Consider the following 15,127-nt stretch of genomic DNA (forward strand, 5'->3'; position numbering starts at 1 on the left):
ATTGTGTTTTGGAACATGCCCATTCACAGTTTTATTTTGTTTGTTTTGTAAGGTGATTGACAGCTTGAGGTCACGTTTATGTTACCTGCTGCTGCTAGTTAGACCACTTGTGACCTTGAGCACTGCCCTAATCACCATATTCATGATTATCTTCCCAGTCTATTTTCAGTGTTTTGCGTATAGTTATATTTGGACCGTCATTAGACCTGAAATTGCATAGCAAGTAAAGGAAAACACTGTGTGCTGATAGGAGTAAACTATTTATTTTATTTTACTCTGAGGGGCTCTGATTTTCACTACAAAGTAAAGGCAGGGACAGACATAAGTTTGGAACCTACGGGGTGAATTGTGGATGGAGAATTACAACCGCAGGCGGTAATATCCCGGGTCTACATCTTTTAGAGATACTCTGAGAGTACCAGACAGAAGGCAAACAGCACAAATCAGCCAAGCTATCAAACCAGGTGAAAAAAAGGCCAATACGCATACACGAGATACGTATTTTCAGCTATGGCTTTATGAGACTGGGCTCAATCCTCTCGTTTTCTTGTATTGGATCAACAGACATTCTAGGTGCCTAGGCCTTGAAGACCTTCTGTCTGGAGTTAGTGGAAGCCAAAAAGACCTCACAGGCTGTATCTGAACAATTACTGTATGCTAACCCTTTTATTCCAACTTGGCTGTGGCGAATAGATCCCCAGCAGGCTTCAGAGTCCTTGAGGGACAATGTGGCAGTCTCATGGTGCCTTGCTCAATGGCTCAATGTTGCACATATCATCAGAAACTCTCCGTGTCCTTGCTTCTTCAGGGCTGTCATCTAGCCCCTGATCAATAGATTTGATTGATGGATGCATTCCGTCCCTTTCCATGGTGGATTGGTTCTAAGTCGCATCTCATGGGGGCTTTCACATGTTCTTGATCAATTAAAATATCCTGCAATTCTCCTGCTCTGTAGCTCAGGTTTTAAACAATGATTCACCAGCTCACGTGGGCATCATGAGATGAATACGGGGCTTCAAAAATGATTGGCAGCAGTGAAAGTTTTCTGAACACATCCCAAGCAGATCAACCCACAGTTAAATGCCTAACAGACCTGGGCTGTAGCTGGCTGCTCACTCCTATCAAGTTGTACAATTTCACTGTAGCCTTCGTTCTGAGACCCCGTGTGCACCTTGCAAGCCATTATGCCTAAAAATACCAGCAAATACTACATTAGGTATGTTAACTTTCAAACTTGGACAAGTCTCACTTGGTACCTGTGGCTCCTCCTAGCAGTTCTCACTGCCCTCTACTCTAACTTAACCCTTTCCCTCTCAGGGGCTGGACTTCACTTTCCTTCCCTCAGCCTGTTCGCTTTACAACACAGTCATTTTGACTACACCAGTCTCTTGATCTCTTGGCCCAGGCTGCCTCTTAGACTGGGACTCCTCTCTTACTCTCCCTTCCCCTCTCTCCTCTCATTGTCTGGCTGAGTTTGCCTGCCATCTTCCTCCTGGACTCGCCTCTCTGCCTGCTTTCTCCTTGTATGTACAATAGAAATCTCCATACTATAAAAGTAGCCATGTCCTCCTCCTCAATTCCATTCAATGTATTGTAATGTTTTTACAGTACAATGCTTCCTGCTCTTTTAGAAACATTACTGTAGTTCACTCATGAGAAAAGAAGGCTTTTAATATTTCCCTGCTGTCTTTCTCAATACTTGTGTTAAATTTGGAATCTTTTGATTGTATTGTGTGATGTTAGAGCTTTGTTTCTTTTTTAAGATTGTTATTTGAGATGCCCACTTCAGTTTCTCTCTCTCTCTCTCTCTCTCTCTCTCTCTCTCTCTCTCACACACACACACACACACACACACACACACACAAATAATTAAATGGATTTTTGACTTGCCATTTTCCAGCAATTTCTGAAATGCCACTAAATGTACTTCTGCTGCTCTGTGCTACAAATTGGTCTTCAAAGTGGCGATCTCAGCATTGATGAAGCACAATCAAAATATCAATCAACTCTGGAAAATGTTGAAGCTTCACATCCTGACATATCAAGCACTCTGCCAAGATTTAGTCCTTTATAAAAGGACAAAAACGCATCAATCTCATTAATATTCGATCTGTTTTAATCTTTAATTAGTGGTAGAATTATATGTATGCCCAAGAATCAGAAAATAAGCTTTCTTACTGGTTATTGTTAATAAATACTAGATTCGCATGTGCATTTAATATACATACCTGGGATTGCATAGAAATTCCTTGCACAAAAGAAGTACCAAATGGGAAAAGTTTAGAAAACCCTAATTATGACTTTCTCCCTCTTTCTGTCCCATTCTCCTTCCCTCTGCCTTCCCTTCTTTCATTTTCTTTCTATTGCTATGTATTTACTCAAGAAATCTAATCCTTTCTTATGTTACATTTTCTGCATTCTCTGTTTAGCTGATTATACTTCAAGGTCCCCTTTGAAGATCAAACTGTCTCTCTCCCTGTCTCTGTCTCTGTCTCTCTCTGTCTCTCTGTATTTGTGTGTTGTTGTTAATATATGTTTATAATTGCATATATTATATTTGTACATATTTATATATGATCTGCTTGCAAATTGTGTGATGACTGGCCAAGAACAGCATTCTCTGCTCTCTTGATGATGACTTGCTGTTGTTTTCCAACTCCAGTGCTTTGCCTCTTCTCCTGTGCTGAGGTAAAACGAGACTCATTTCCTGCTCCTTCCTTGGAGGTTAGAATGACTCACCTGTGCTGGAAATAGATTTCAATATTGAGATGTACCAAGTTATGAATATATATATATATACATATATATATATATATCCAGATTTAAAGTGTCATGCACAATTTCATATACATTAAGATGGAGAGATGGATGGAAAGTGAATAGATAACTTAGTCAATAGAAAAGTATTTATAGCTTAAATACTTTCAATATATATTAGTAGTAAAAGCAAAAAAAAAGAATATATGAGTATTAAGCAAAAGAGGACAAAACCGGCCACTGTATTAAACAGAGTGATGTGCTCTGCAGGAATTCTGCATGATTGTGACAGATCAGGTGCAGTCTTGGCTTTGTTTACTGTATGTCATGATTACAGTGGCTGACCCATAGGAGGAGCCAGCTAGCAAGTTATTTTCCAATTGTACTTCTGTTCAATTACCCAGACTTCACATATGACTGTATCAATTAACAGTAATCATAAGTGAAGGGACACCAGCAACACGGAAAGTTAAAACTTAAGTTCTATTACTTTTATAATCTTGGGGGACTTTCCGCTAGATGTCTGAGGCATTATAGAGAGACAGAGGCAGAAAAGAGACTAGAGTCTAGCTCAACAGACTGGACTGTTTATTTCAAGCAGTCTCCATGGAAAAGGGGGCCTGTGGGTAGAGGGAGCTCAGGGCAGGGAGTGGGCTGTAACTTTATGTAGGTAAGATGAAGATGTCGTTTGTGTTCATGGGGTCCACAGTGGTTCTGCAGTTTATCTTTCCTTGGGCCTAGGTTACAGCCATAGTGTGCTAGGATAGTTTGGAATTCTCTCTGACCTTGAACCGTCGGCTTCAACCTGGACAGCTTATCTATACAGGTATTCCTTTCTGTGTCATTTGTAGGAATCTTATCCTGTGGCCAAGGCATCCCATCACTTCCTGAGAAGTAAATGTCAAGACCTTGGTTGTAGATATCATCCAGGAGCAACTTCACAGGTTCCAAGGCTTCCTTTCAAGAATAAGGCAGGAAGGCAAGCGAAACGCCATCCTCACACCTGGGAATGGACACTTCCTCATCCTCTTAGGACAGAAAACTTCTGAAAAGAGCATTGCGGAAGTGCCCAGTGTGCCTGAGGAAGTGTGGCACTTCCAGGTGGTCTGCCAGAGTCTCCTGAGCAAAAGCTGGAGAAACAACAAAGTAAGGAAGAGACTTCTTCATGCGTCCACATCAAGGAAACCTACATTAACCTTAGGTTTTGGCGGGGAGGTGAGGTAGAATGCAAAATAATTTATGGGGAAAATGACAGGTTATTGTAAGCAAGGGCTTACTGAAGCTACCCACTGGCCCACTCCGTAGTTAGAAAAAAAAGTTGATTGGGGAACAAACTGCCAAGCTATTCCTCGGGGTGGCATGGTGGTGGGGTAGTGTAGAAGAACAAAAATGGAGGAGAAGCAAGCAGAGTTTATATGGCAGTCAGTAGGGTGAGGGCTTTCAGCTGAGCTAATTCAGGCTGTTCAGACTGACCAGAAACTAGAACCCTTTGCCAGAGGTAGTGGACTTTTGTGGGTAGATTAAGGGGGATTCTGGGTAAACAGAAATGTATCTTAGGAGATCCACTTTTCTGGTAAACGGCTTTTGTTTACACAGAAGCCAGAGTCTTTCCTTCAGGACATTGTCCCTGGCAGTGCCATTTGGTGTGGCAGCACTGGACTTAATAGCTTGTTGAGGGACTAATGGGGATAGGAGGGAAAAAAAGTCCTAAGAGATTTCTTCCTGCCTGGAGAGTGGTTGGTATGGAGAAAGGGACCTGAAAAATAAGACAGTGAAAGAGGGTACAGGCTTTGGGGTTATGTCCTGTGGGGAACTTGAATTCATTGTCCCGTTTTTGCAATATCACTGCATTTTAGCCGAAGGAGTAACAAAATAGACGAAGGACTAACAAAATCATCTTTAAACACTAGAAGAAACAATGATTCAATTTCAGAGTGGAGAAAAAAAAACTAAGTGGCAGCTGAGACAGGGTGTTCTTAAAGCACTTAGGAACAGGAGGCCCTGTGACACCAGGAGGGAGACTGACCGCTCAGAGCTGGAGCCCTTCAGCTGAGGTGAAAAATACCCAGGGGACTGGAAGGGTTGAAGAGAATAACGACATGAATTTTGTCAGTGAGTTTGAGATGTTTCATCCACGTACAGATGTTTCATGGAAAGCAGACTTGGGAGGAGGGCCCATAAGGCAGAGGCCCTGAGGAGAGCAAAGCAGGCAGAGATGTGGTTAGCTAATGGACAGCCCTGTTCCACAGGTCAACGTAGAGAGGTTCACAGAGCAAAGATTCATTAAAACCACCATTGTTAGAGGTCAGCTAAGAGACTGGATATGAATTTTGGCCTTAATAACTTCAGCATAGGCCGTTGAGGTCAAAGCAACACGATTCCAAGGTGAGTTTCAGGAAGAAAAACAAGACAGACTTTGGATTTCTCCTTAAATCAATTTGTTGTAAAGATAACTTGAGTTTTTAAATGCTTGGCATGAGCCTGAGAGAGGAGCTCAATGTAGAAGGCTTGCCTAGCTCTGTCTATGTGCTGCATTTGGGACCCAGTACTAAAACAAAACAGCAAAACAAACCAAAGACTGAAGTCTACCTGGGAGTGTAAGAGATACAGCAGAATTTTGTTGATTTCTTTCCAAAATATGAAAATGCTCATGGGAATTCCATCAGGTTGAAGATAGAAAGTCCCAGGGTAGAAAGAGGGAGCCTATAAGAGCTGAAAGGACATGGGTAAATGCTCCAGATGAAAGGACGGTGTTAGGGTTTGAAACTAAGTGTTTCCACCAAGTTCACATTTTCAATGCTTGGTCCCCAGGTGGTGATCCTGAGCTGACAAGCTCGGGAACCTTTAAGACATTGAGTCTACTGGTTAGATGCAGACCATTAGGGGGTGTGTCTTTTAAGATTGTAGCACACCACCTGTGACAATCCCGTTCTCTATCTCCTAACCCAATGCCAAAGGAGCATCCTAGTCCCCCACAGATAGAGTCTGTTCCCCTTCCTTAACGGCATGATCTCTCGTGATCAGACTGGTGGCCGGACAGGGAAAGCAAGACAGAAAGGCTGGGGGTGATGGCGAGCTCACACAACAGGTGAGTGAAGTGACGATTTGTTGGGAGGCAGGCTTCAGTAAGCAGCTTCTTTAGTTGAGGAACGGAGGCTATTTCAACTTTTGCGGAGTGGCAGAAGTTCTCATTGGCTGAGGCTAAGGTGCTGAGGATCCCTCATTTGCAATTCCAGGTGTACATGACTTTGTAAGGGGAAAGAAAATTTAACCTGGCTTTTGGGCTATGTGGCCTCTTCTGGTGGGGCAAAGGTGGGGGCACAGGTCTACACGTGCTGGGACATTCAGACCCAGGGCAGGGAGGACAGAGTCCTACTCCTGTTGGTCTCGAGATGAAATTTCCAGGTTCGGACTTGCCTTGACCCTATTCTTGCTCCAGCCCTCCTCCCCAAGGCTTCATGGCTCCCTTGGCCCTACCTTGGATCAGGCCTGCCTTCAACCAAGCCTTCGTCCATCCATGCCTTCCTCTGACAGACTGACCCTTGGAAGTTGCAAGCAAAATAACTCCTTCCTCTCTTCTGCTGTGTCTATGAGGTTTGTTGTGCCCCCCCCAACCCCCAACAGTAACACAAAAGTAACCAGTGCAGAAAGAAAACAAGAAGAAAACCGAAAAAATTATGGTCTTGATGGGATAATCCTCACAGTCAAATTTGGGACATGTTTGAGTTATCTGACAGGGGGCAGCTACTCATGAATTGGAATTTGGTGTTTTGTTGCAAGAAGGCGACACAGTAACACTTGGTATTGTTGTGTCAGGAAGTGCTCATGAACCACAAAAGACCACCAAGGAGCCGATTCCAATGCAATCACATCAGGGTCTCTTTATTCAAGCTCCAGCTTGGGCCACACCACCATCTCTGATGCAGCAGAATGGGAGGGGGGCAGCCCTAAATTAAGTTTTAGGCAAGCATTTATAGAGACAAGAAGGGGGTATCTAGCCTGGCACATATCTGATTGGGGAACCATTATGGCCTTTAACATAACTGGCTGGTGCTGAAAGCCAAACCATAGACTTAACTTCGGTTTTCCTCCTTATTGGTAGTCGTTAGGGAGTAAAGTGCCAGGGTCAGACTTGTAACCTGGGGGTACAGATTTGTTGGGGGAATAACCTGGAAACTGGTGCTAGGTGCTGACTTGTCAACCTTAGGTCAGTTTCTCTAAAATGGAGTCTGAACCCCAAAGATCTGGCCTCCCAGTACTGTAACAGGAAGCTTGAAAGAAGGGACGAACACTTAGTACAGTGATAAAACACTCTATTCGCTCCCCATTGTCCTCTAAAACAATGATGAGTCTGGCTTGGGGACATACACTTTTACTTCCAGCCAGGGCTATGTAGAGGGAGTCTGATCTGATTTAATTTTATTAATATAATCAAATAATATCAAATTATATAAATAATGCACAAGTATTGTCTATGTAATGAAAGAAAGAAGAGAAATGAAAATGACAGAGACAGTAAAGTAGAGAGGAGGAAATAACGAAGTTGAGTGTGAGATGTGCTGTCTGGTTATAGATATTTGTAGAAGTTGGATGCCAGGGAAAGAGGAACTTTTCCTTTTAGAGTTTTTTTTTTTAAATTTACTTTATGTTTATGTATGTGAGTACATTGTTACACTATTCAGACACACCAGAAGAGGGCATCAGAGCCCATTCCAGATGGTTGTGAGCCACCATGTGGTTGCTGGGACTTGAACTCAGGACCTCTAACCACTCTTAACCACTGAGCTCTTAACCACTGAGCCATCTCTCCAGCCCAGAAACAGTAACCTTTAAGAAGAGAACAATAAGGAAGAATTGCTGGGGAGAGCAAGCAGAAGTGTGGCCAGCTAACACAGAGAGCTGTGTTTACAATGATTCTGCTAAACATGTCTTGTGACAACTTCTAATACTACTAAGAAGCCCTTGAAAATCTTACTCATTAAAGAAAATACTGTCATTTGTTTTCTTAATCTCTGCCACAGCTGGTGTCTTATCAATATCTGTATAAGATTTATGAAAATGTCTTTGGAATGATACTAGAATTACAAACTTAACATTTAATATTCTTAGTATGTAGCAGTCTGTCTCGTGATCAATGAATGACTTTCTTTTTGCTGTGAAATCTGGAAGAAAATCATTGGGTTATAAAAGGAAACCATGTAAACTTTGCATAAATATATCTTAAAATATGGTCCACAAATCTTTGTGTTAGAAGTGTATCTGTGAGATCTTAATCTCGGGATAATATTTTATTGAAACTCTAGCATTTCTTTAATAATGGGCATTGCTTTGCAGATTTGGTTACATATTTGAATTTTCTATTGAATTTATAAGTGCCATTCGCTCTGATGGCTGCTCTGAGACAAATGTGCTCAGTTTCATTACATTGTACACTGGGCGTATGAAGTCGTTAAGATGGTAACTTTGTAGTGCTTATATGATTTGTTGTAATGCTGTTTAGTCTGGAAAGCATTTTTGGTGAAAATAAGATGTAAATAGTAAAACAGTGGCTTTGAAATTCAACTGAAAAAGCAATTGTGGTTTCAGTGGCATCTGTGTAAATCAGAGGAAAACATAATGTCCCCCCCTTTGTTAAAATATTGGGGAAATGATCGTTTTTAATTGTAGTACATTTCTGAATCTTCCCTGGTGGGATAGCTCAGCAGATTAAAGCACTTGATATCATGCTTGATTATCTAAATTGGGTCCCTGGGACCCATGTGGTGAAATGAGAGGACTGATTCTCCAGAAGTGGCCTCTGACCACACACACACACACACACACACACACACACACACACACACACACACACGCTATGACACACATAACCCCTAACTCAGACACCCCAACACATCTACAACTTCATCCAGAAAATAAATAAAAATCCCTATAGTACATGAGGACTAATGTGGGGGGGTGTCATTCTCAATATATATTGGTAGACACCACTAATGTATCATATATTATTATATTGCAAGCTTATTAATTTGTTTGTTTAGATCTCATTATTTAATTGCCATAGCTATAAACATTTTAAAACATTCAATAAGACATGCTTCTAAACTTTGTATTCTCCAAGAAAGCCTCATTCATACTTTAACAGAACCATTAATTCTTCCCGAATTTCATACATTGCTCGGTAAGAGGATGCTTAAGAATCTTCCAGAAAACCAGAGCATTGAACCTGTTCTCATGGCAAGAAGGACCACATTTACCTTTTGAGTACTCACATATGTCACGTCAAGGGTAACTGCTAGAAGCTGAGCGGGAAACAGGTGTGTGTAGGGATGGAAATAAGTGGGTGGGGAGCTGATGCTAAGGTCCTGTTCTCCAGTTGGTTCTTGATCTACCTATAAAGATGCTAACAGTCAATATGTGGAACAGGCAGGACTTCTGGATCCCTGCAGGAAACCTAGTAGATGCAAGAGAGAAAGAGGAAAGGTGTTTTTTATCATGCCTGAAGGGAGAAATGCCAACCAGCCATGTGAGATCTCAGGCAGAGCAGCCATAGGTCATCTCTACGGGTGGGAGTTTGGGGTTTTGACCTGGGACTGAAGATGGCTGAAAAACTACAGCTAGGGCAGGTTGAGAGGTGATGAGCTAAGAGTATTGGGAAGGGCACATTAGCCTTGGGAGAATAGTTAGTTGTACCCAGCAGTTGAACTAAGAAGGCAGATTGAAAATGAACAACATGTGTGTGTGTGCACGTGTGTGAGCACGTGTGTTTTATCCTCAGATCCAATACTCTCTGGGTGGGGGCTGGTAGTGTGGCCCATTCTTGGAATTTAGGCAGGGTAGCCAAAGCTGCACACAAGTGTGCAGGGATCGAAGAGTAGCTACTGCAGTCGAGGAGCCCAAACTCATCACCAGAAGCAAAGTCACTGCAAATGTATCCCTGATAGAGTAGTTGGTACAAATGATGTCCACTCCATTTCAACCCTTGAGAATGTTTTGCTAATTGATCTATGGGACAAATGGAAAAGTAGCTGTGCTATGGCTTGATAGAGTATTATGGTTTGCTAAAGAGAAGCACTTTGTAAATGGAATGTATCGCTTTCATAAAACACTGTCTAAGTAGTGGTTCTTACCTTCCTAACGCCACCAGACCCTTTAATACAGTTCTTCATGTTGTGGTGACCTCAACTATAAATTTATTTTCATTGAAACTTCATAACTGTCATTTTGCTACTGTTATAAATTGTAATGTAAATACCTGACTACAGGGTATCTGATATGTGACCCATGTGAAAGGGGTTGTGACCCAGAGGTTTAGAGCCACTTTTTTAAAGGATGGTGGGCTGTGGTGTGGCACTCCAATAGAGCACTTGCGTAGCATACTCAGCATCCTGGCTCTGAGCCCCAGCATGGGTATGGATCTTCCGACTTGGCTGTTTATCAAACCTTTCCTCAAAAATGAACAAAGTGATTTTATTTCAAGGCAAACAATGGATAGTTTGTTGCCAGTGATAAAATTAAAGTTTTCAAGGGAGAGGACAAAGTGTGTTTGCCAGCATGGACATAATGTTTCTTAACATCTAAACACATCTATGAAACAATTTATATACTGTAATGTATCAACATTCAGGAGATCTGTAACTCTCAGTGGAATTTATTATTTCTAAGGAATAATAATGCTACTAAATCACCTACTTGTATGAGAAAAAAATTTATAGAATTTCATGTAATAGCAAAAGATTACCAATGTGAATTTATACCCACACTGTAACTATCCTTTAAGAAGAATGTCACCTTTCCAATTTTGGCATATCAATAAAACTACATTTATCTGAGGATGTAGAAATATACTCCCTTTTAAAATCAAGTATCAGAAGATAATAAAGTTTTTTTTTCAAATACCTCAACCAAAATAATGACAAACTCAAGGCAGCAGTTAAAAAATAGTTATGGCTCTCACATGTACATAGTTATGGCCACTTTTAATTGTCAATTGAACACAATCTATAATCTCCTGGGAAGAAAGTCTCCATGAGGGACATTTCATGTTTCAAGAGGCTGTGTGTCCAATGGTTTCCTCTTGTACCAATGCAGCACAAGTTTGCAATGGCTTGAATACTAAGGGGACCAGATTGCAAAGAGATCAAACATTTAGTGGGATCACTGCCCCCTGCTGATGATAAAAGTCTGTTTCAAAGAATGCAAACATCTTCCCATTGCTTCTTGCACAACCTTCCCGGTGCTGGCAGCCTGTAACAGTCTATGTCTATATATTCTGACAGGTCACCAGAAATCTTGTTTTTGTGCTTTCTCTCCAGATACTTTTAGCATTGTGGACAATGAGAGCACGTAGTTTCCCTTTGTGCTTTTGGTTTGAGCCATGGTTACCCTTGTATCTTGGAACCAGTCCCCCAGTGCCTGTGGTTCTCCAGCACTACTCAGTAGGTTCCCTATGCCTCAGTCTCACCCTGCTCAGGGCGCCACGAATTGCAAACCACGAGTGCTTGGTGCGAGGATCTGAACTAAGTTCTAGATTTGGGCACTCTAGGTGCTGTTGCTCCAGAGTGAGCGCTCACTGACATTCTGTGAAGCTTTTATCCCGTCAGAGTTCAGGGTTCACATCAGGGGCAGAAAAACAATAAAAAGCATACAGAACATTTTTTATCAGTATCACAGATGTGCGCGGGATACAGAATGTGTCACAGCCAAATGGGGCTGCCCGCACAATGCCCTTGCGCTCATTAAGCTGCTTGGTAGAGGTGGACCTTGGCAATGGCTGACAGAGGCATTCCTCCCAGGTGAGCAAACAGTGTTCTATAAGAACTGGATGCTCACAGCAGGATAGTGTTAGAAAGTTTATCGCATATTACACGTGGTCAGCCAACTTGAAGGATATGAGGAGAAGTAAGCTGTGACAGAGTCATAGAGAGAAGGCCTCCTTATACGTGAGCCACTCAAGGATTAAAGGAAAGGCCCAAATCTCGTCTCTCGTTTCCCACAGAACTCATAGCCACAGAGTGCAAAAAGATTTAAATGAAATGTAGGAAATTATTTTAAATGCTTCAGAATACTTGAGGCCTACCCCGAAAGACTCTTTCCTATGTAGGGCAGAGAATTTCCTAGCATCCATGGGATGCCTGTGGTTCCTAGCGCTCTTCCTGGCAGTTCCTTGATGGATATCTGCTCGAATCGTTTTCCTCTTGCAAACTTCAGCTTTTACCCACAGGAGATGCGTGCACCCTTGGACCGGTTCCAACACAATTTCTTCCAAATATTTTGAAAAATAAACAAAAGCTATTAAATTGCCAAGGAGCCTGAGAGGCTCTTAACAAACCAGTTGAAAGGAGACGTCTGGCATTAAGCCTATGAAAATTCTGAGAAATCCACGTACCAGGGGATGAAGGCTTATGAGTAAGAACCTGCTAAGATTCTTTGCAACAGTCCTATTGGTATTTTCCATCGAATTGGAGGCTAAGGTTTATAACAAATGAAAAGCAACAGTAACAGCAATAGAACAGACCAGGGAAAAGATACATTCTGTTTTATCTCAACATAACATTTTTATTGATTCTCTGGGAATTTCAAATCTCACACCCTAAACACACTCACTGTCCAGTCCTTCCATGTCCTCTGCCCCACCTTTGTGACCTCCCACTTAAAAAAAAGTACACGTAAAAACAAGTCCAATTTGTGTTGTCTGTATACTCATTGAACCATAGTCAAACTTTCAGTGGTCTGCCCCTTAAATGAAACCGAGTCCTTCCCCTCCCACACCACACCAGAAGCAATCAATTGTAGAGGGCTAACTTCAGCATCCCCATCACATTTTTAAGAGTTCTTTCTGCTGGCTTCCTTTTTCGGCTGTCTGCTACTTCTGTGGGGTAAGGTTTTTGGGGGAGGGGAAGGTTTGCCACAGAAGCCTTCCACGGCCCTCTTTATCAACTGTGTGTCTCCGGTCATCTACATCACAGCAAAGAGTAGCATTCTTGCTCCTCATAGTCAATGGGGAGCAGTCACTAGAGCTGAATATGCTGCATAGGAGATCAGATATAGGGCTAAGGTGAAGACACAGAGAAGAGGCAGTTTTGGGGGAAGAAGAGAAGTTCATGTAACATACTGTTTTACACCACTTGGGAACTAAGTTTAAACCCTGGTGTCACTCTGTTGGAGGCATTCTTTCCAAAGAACTCAAAACATGAGGATTTGTTAATGTGGCTGGGAAAACACGTAAGTAGAAGGGGTTTCTAAAATAGTTTGTAGACAGGCACATGGTCCTGTGAAAGAGAGTGGTAGATGTCCATCTTTTTATGTAATCATTCATGTGTGTGATTTTAAAAGTGTATTGCATGCTTCCTATGTGCCAGACACCTGACTTGATCAATTTCATGGACCTTATGCAATTATATTAAATTTATATTTTTCTTAAGGTTGTATTTCATTGTTCAGGCTATGTCTAAAAATAAAATTCTTAGGAACAAAGTTAACAATATAATACATGACCCTGGCATAGAAAAATCTAAAACACTTTGAAAGACAGCTCTAAATAAATGCAATGATACACCATGGAGATACATACATACATACATACATACATACATACATACATACACACACACACATACATACATACATACATACATACATACATACATGTGTGTGTGTTTCATATTTCCAATGGCTCCAGGGATTTCATGTCATAAACTCAAAAGCATTGGGTTTTCTGGTAGAGAATGATAAGGTGATTCTAAATGTGGGTTAAAGACAGTGACCATAATTTGTTAAAGTGTTGATAAGAACTTGAGGCTAGACAGGTCTGAGACCTAGGGGGAAAGCCAATGCTATTATTCTGCTAGAGAAACATAGCTATAAGTTGTCTCCTGATGACATTTTCCTATACTTACAGGTCTTGCTCAGCCATCATCAGAGACGTTTCCTCTGGCAGCAGACAGGAACAAATACAGACCCACAGCCAGACATTACCCAGAGAGCGAGAGACCTTGGAACACTCAGTCATAAAAGAGAGGTCTTCATCAAATCCCGCCCCTCAGAGCTCAGGGAACTCTATGGAAGAGAAAGCAGAAAGAAGGTAAGATCCAGAGGGGATGAAGGGCACCAAAGAATCAAGACCTCGAGCTAACTGGGTTGGCACACACATGAGCTTGCAGAGACGGACCAGCATGCACAGGGCCTCCGCAAGTCTGCATCAGGTGACGACCTAGAGCCAGAAGGAGAAAAGGACTTAAGCCTCCACCCTTCACCCAGAAGCTATCTCCAAACAATAGCCACGTCCAAAGGAATAGTTAATTTTCTCCAAGAGAGTCTTATTGCAGTTACGAACTACTTTTAAGGGTAAGGCCGCATGTCCAGTAGCAGATGGCCAAGACAAAGTAAGTTCAGTGGCATAGTTACAGGGCTTGTTTTGCTCTCATAATGTTAAGCCAGGACATTATTTTTTTTCTACCTTTTAAGTCCTTTGTGTGTACATTATGGCTTCTGAATTTACAGGATTCTTGTGTGTGCAAATGTGTGTCTCTGCACCTACATGTATTTCTGGCACTTTTTATTTGGCTCCTTTTCTTGTTTGTTTTTTTCATATTCTTATTATTTTTTACTTATTTTATTACTATTCCTAGATGCTTGTTTTAATTTTTTCTTAGAGAGACAGAAAGGCTGTGAGTCTGGATGGGAGGTGAGGTGGGTAGAAACTTGACGGGTTAGGGGAAGGCTACCATAATCAGATTACAGTGTATAAGAAGCTGTATTTTCAATAAAATAAAAAATGAAATTGACTGTGAGTGCTCAGCCCAAGAACCAATGATTTAAAGAGAGGTGGAGTCTACATGGCTTCTATGACCTTGGCTCAGAGGTCAAATATGACTTTTACACACAGACTTCTTTACACACAAGTTACTGCACAGTGTATGTGGGATAGATAATCCTGGTTGTCAACTAGATGAACCGGAAAGAGGGAGTCTTATAGATTGGCCTGTAGGGAAATCAGTGGGCATATTTTCCTGATCGTCAGTTGATGTACGATGCCCACCCATGGGTGACACAGTCTGCAGGCAGGAGGGCTTGGGCTATAGAGGAATGGGAGCTGAATACACGTAAAAGACCAAGGCAGGAAGCATTCCGTTCCCACACCCAGGTTCCTGCTTTGTTCTCCTGCCTGGACTTTTCCTTAATCATGGATTGTGACCCAGAGTGTGACTCTCTCCTTCTCCAATTTTTTTTTGTTACTGTTTTGTGACACATACACAAAGCAAACTGGAATGCCATCTGTATTTGATGAGGGGTATGCCACACATGATCGTGAATATTAGACATTGGAGCTATCCTGAAGTCAGGGACGTCTGCCCAAGAAAAATTGGTTACT

General features: G+C 41.8%; 1 long non-coding RNA gene across 3 annotated transcripts in view; it reads right to left on the minus strand.

Moving 5' to 3' along the window:
• Nucleotides 1-1,854: 1,854 nt before the first annotated feature.
• The window catches only part of LOC108351529 (uncharacterized), an 81,605-nt gene continuing 68,332 nt past the window's right edge, over nt 1,855-15,127 (minus strand). For 2 of the 3 annotated variants that reach the window (XR_010053474.1, XR_010053481.1), the window contains 2 exons: nt 13,653-13,812; nt 1,855-2,744 (listed from right to left, as the gene is read on the minus strand). This is a non-coding gene — a long non-coding RNA (uncharacterized LOC108351529). Of the gene's footprint in view, nt 2,745-6,617; nt 13,813-15,127 lie in introns of those variants that run through there. The other variant, XR_005487305.2, reaches the window with a different exon arrangement.

The sequence above is a fragment of the Rattus norvegicus genome, chromosome 7 (genome assembly GCF_036323735.1).
Source record: "Rattus norvegicus strain BN/NHsdMcwi chromosome 7, GRCr8, whole genome shotgun sequence".
NCBI lineage: Eukaryota > Metazoa > Chordata > Mammalia > Rodentia > Muridae > Rattus > Rattus norvegicus.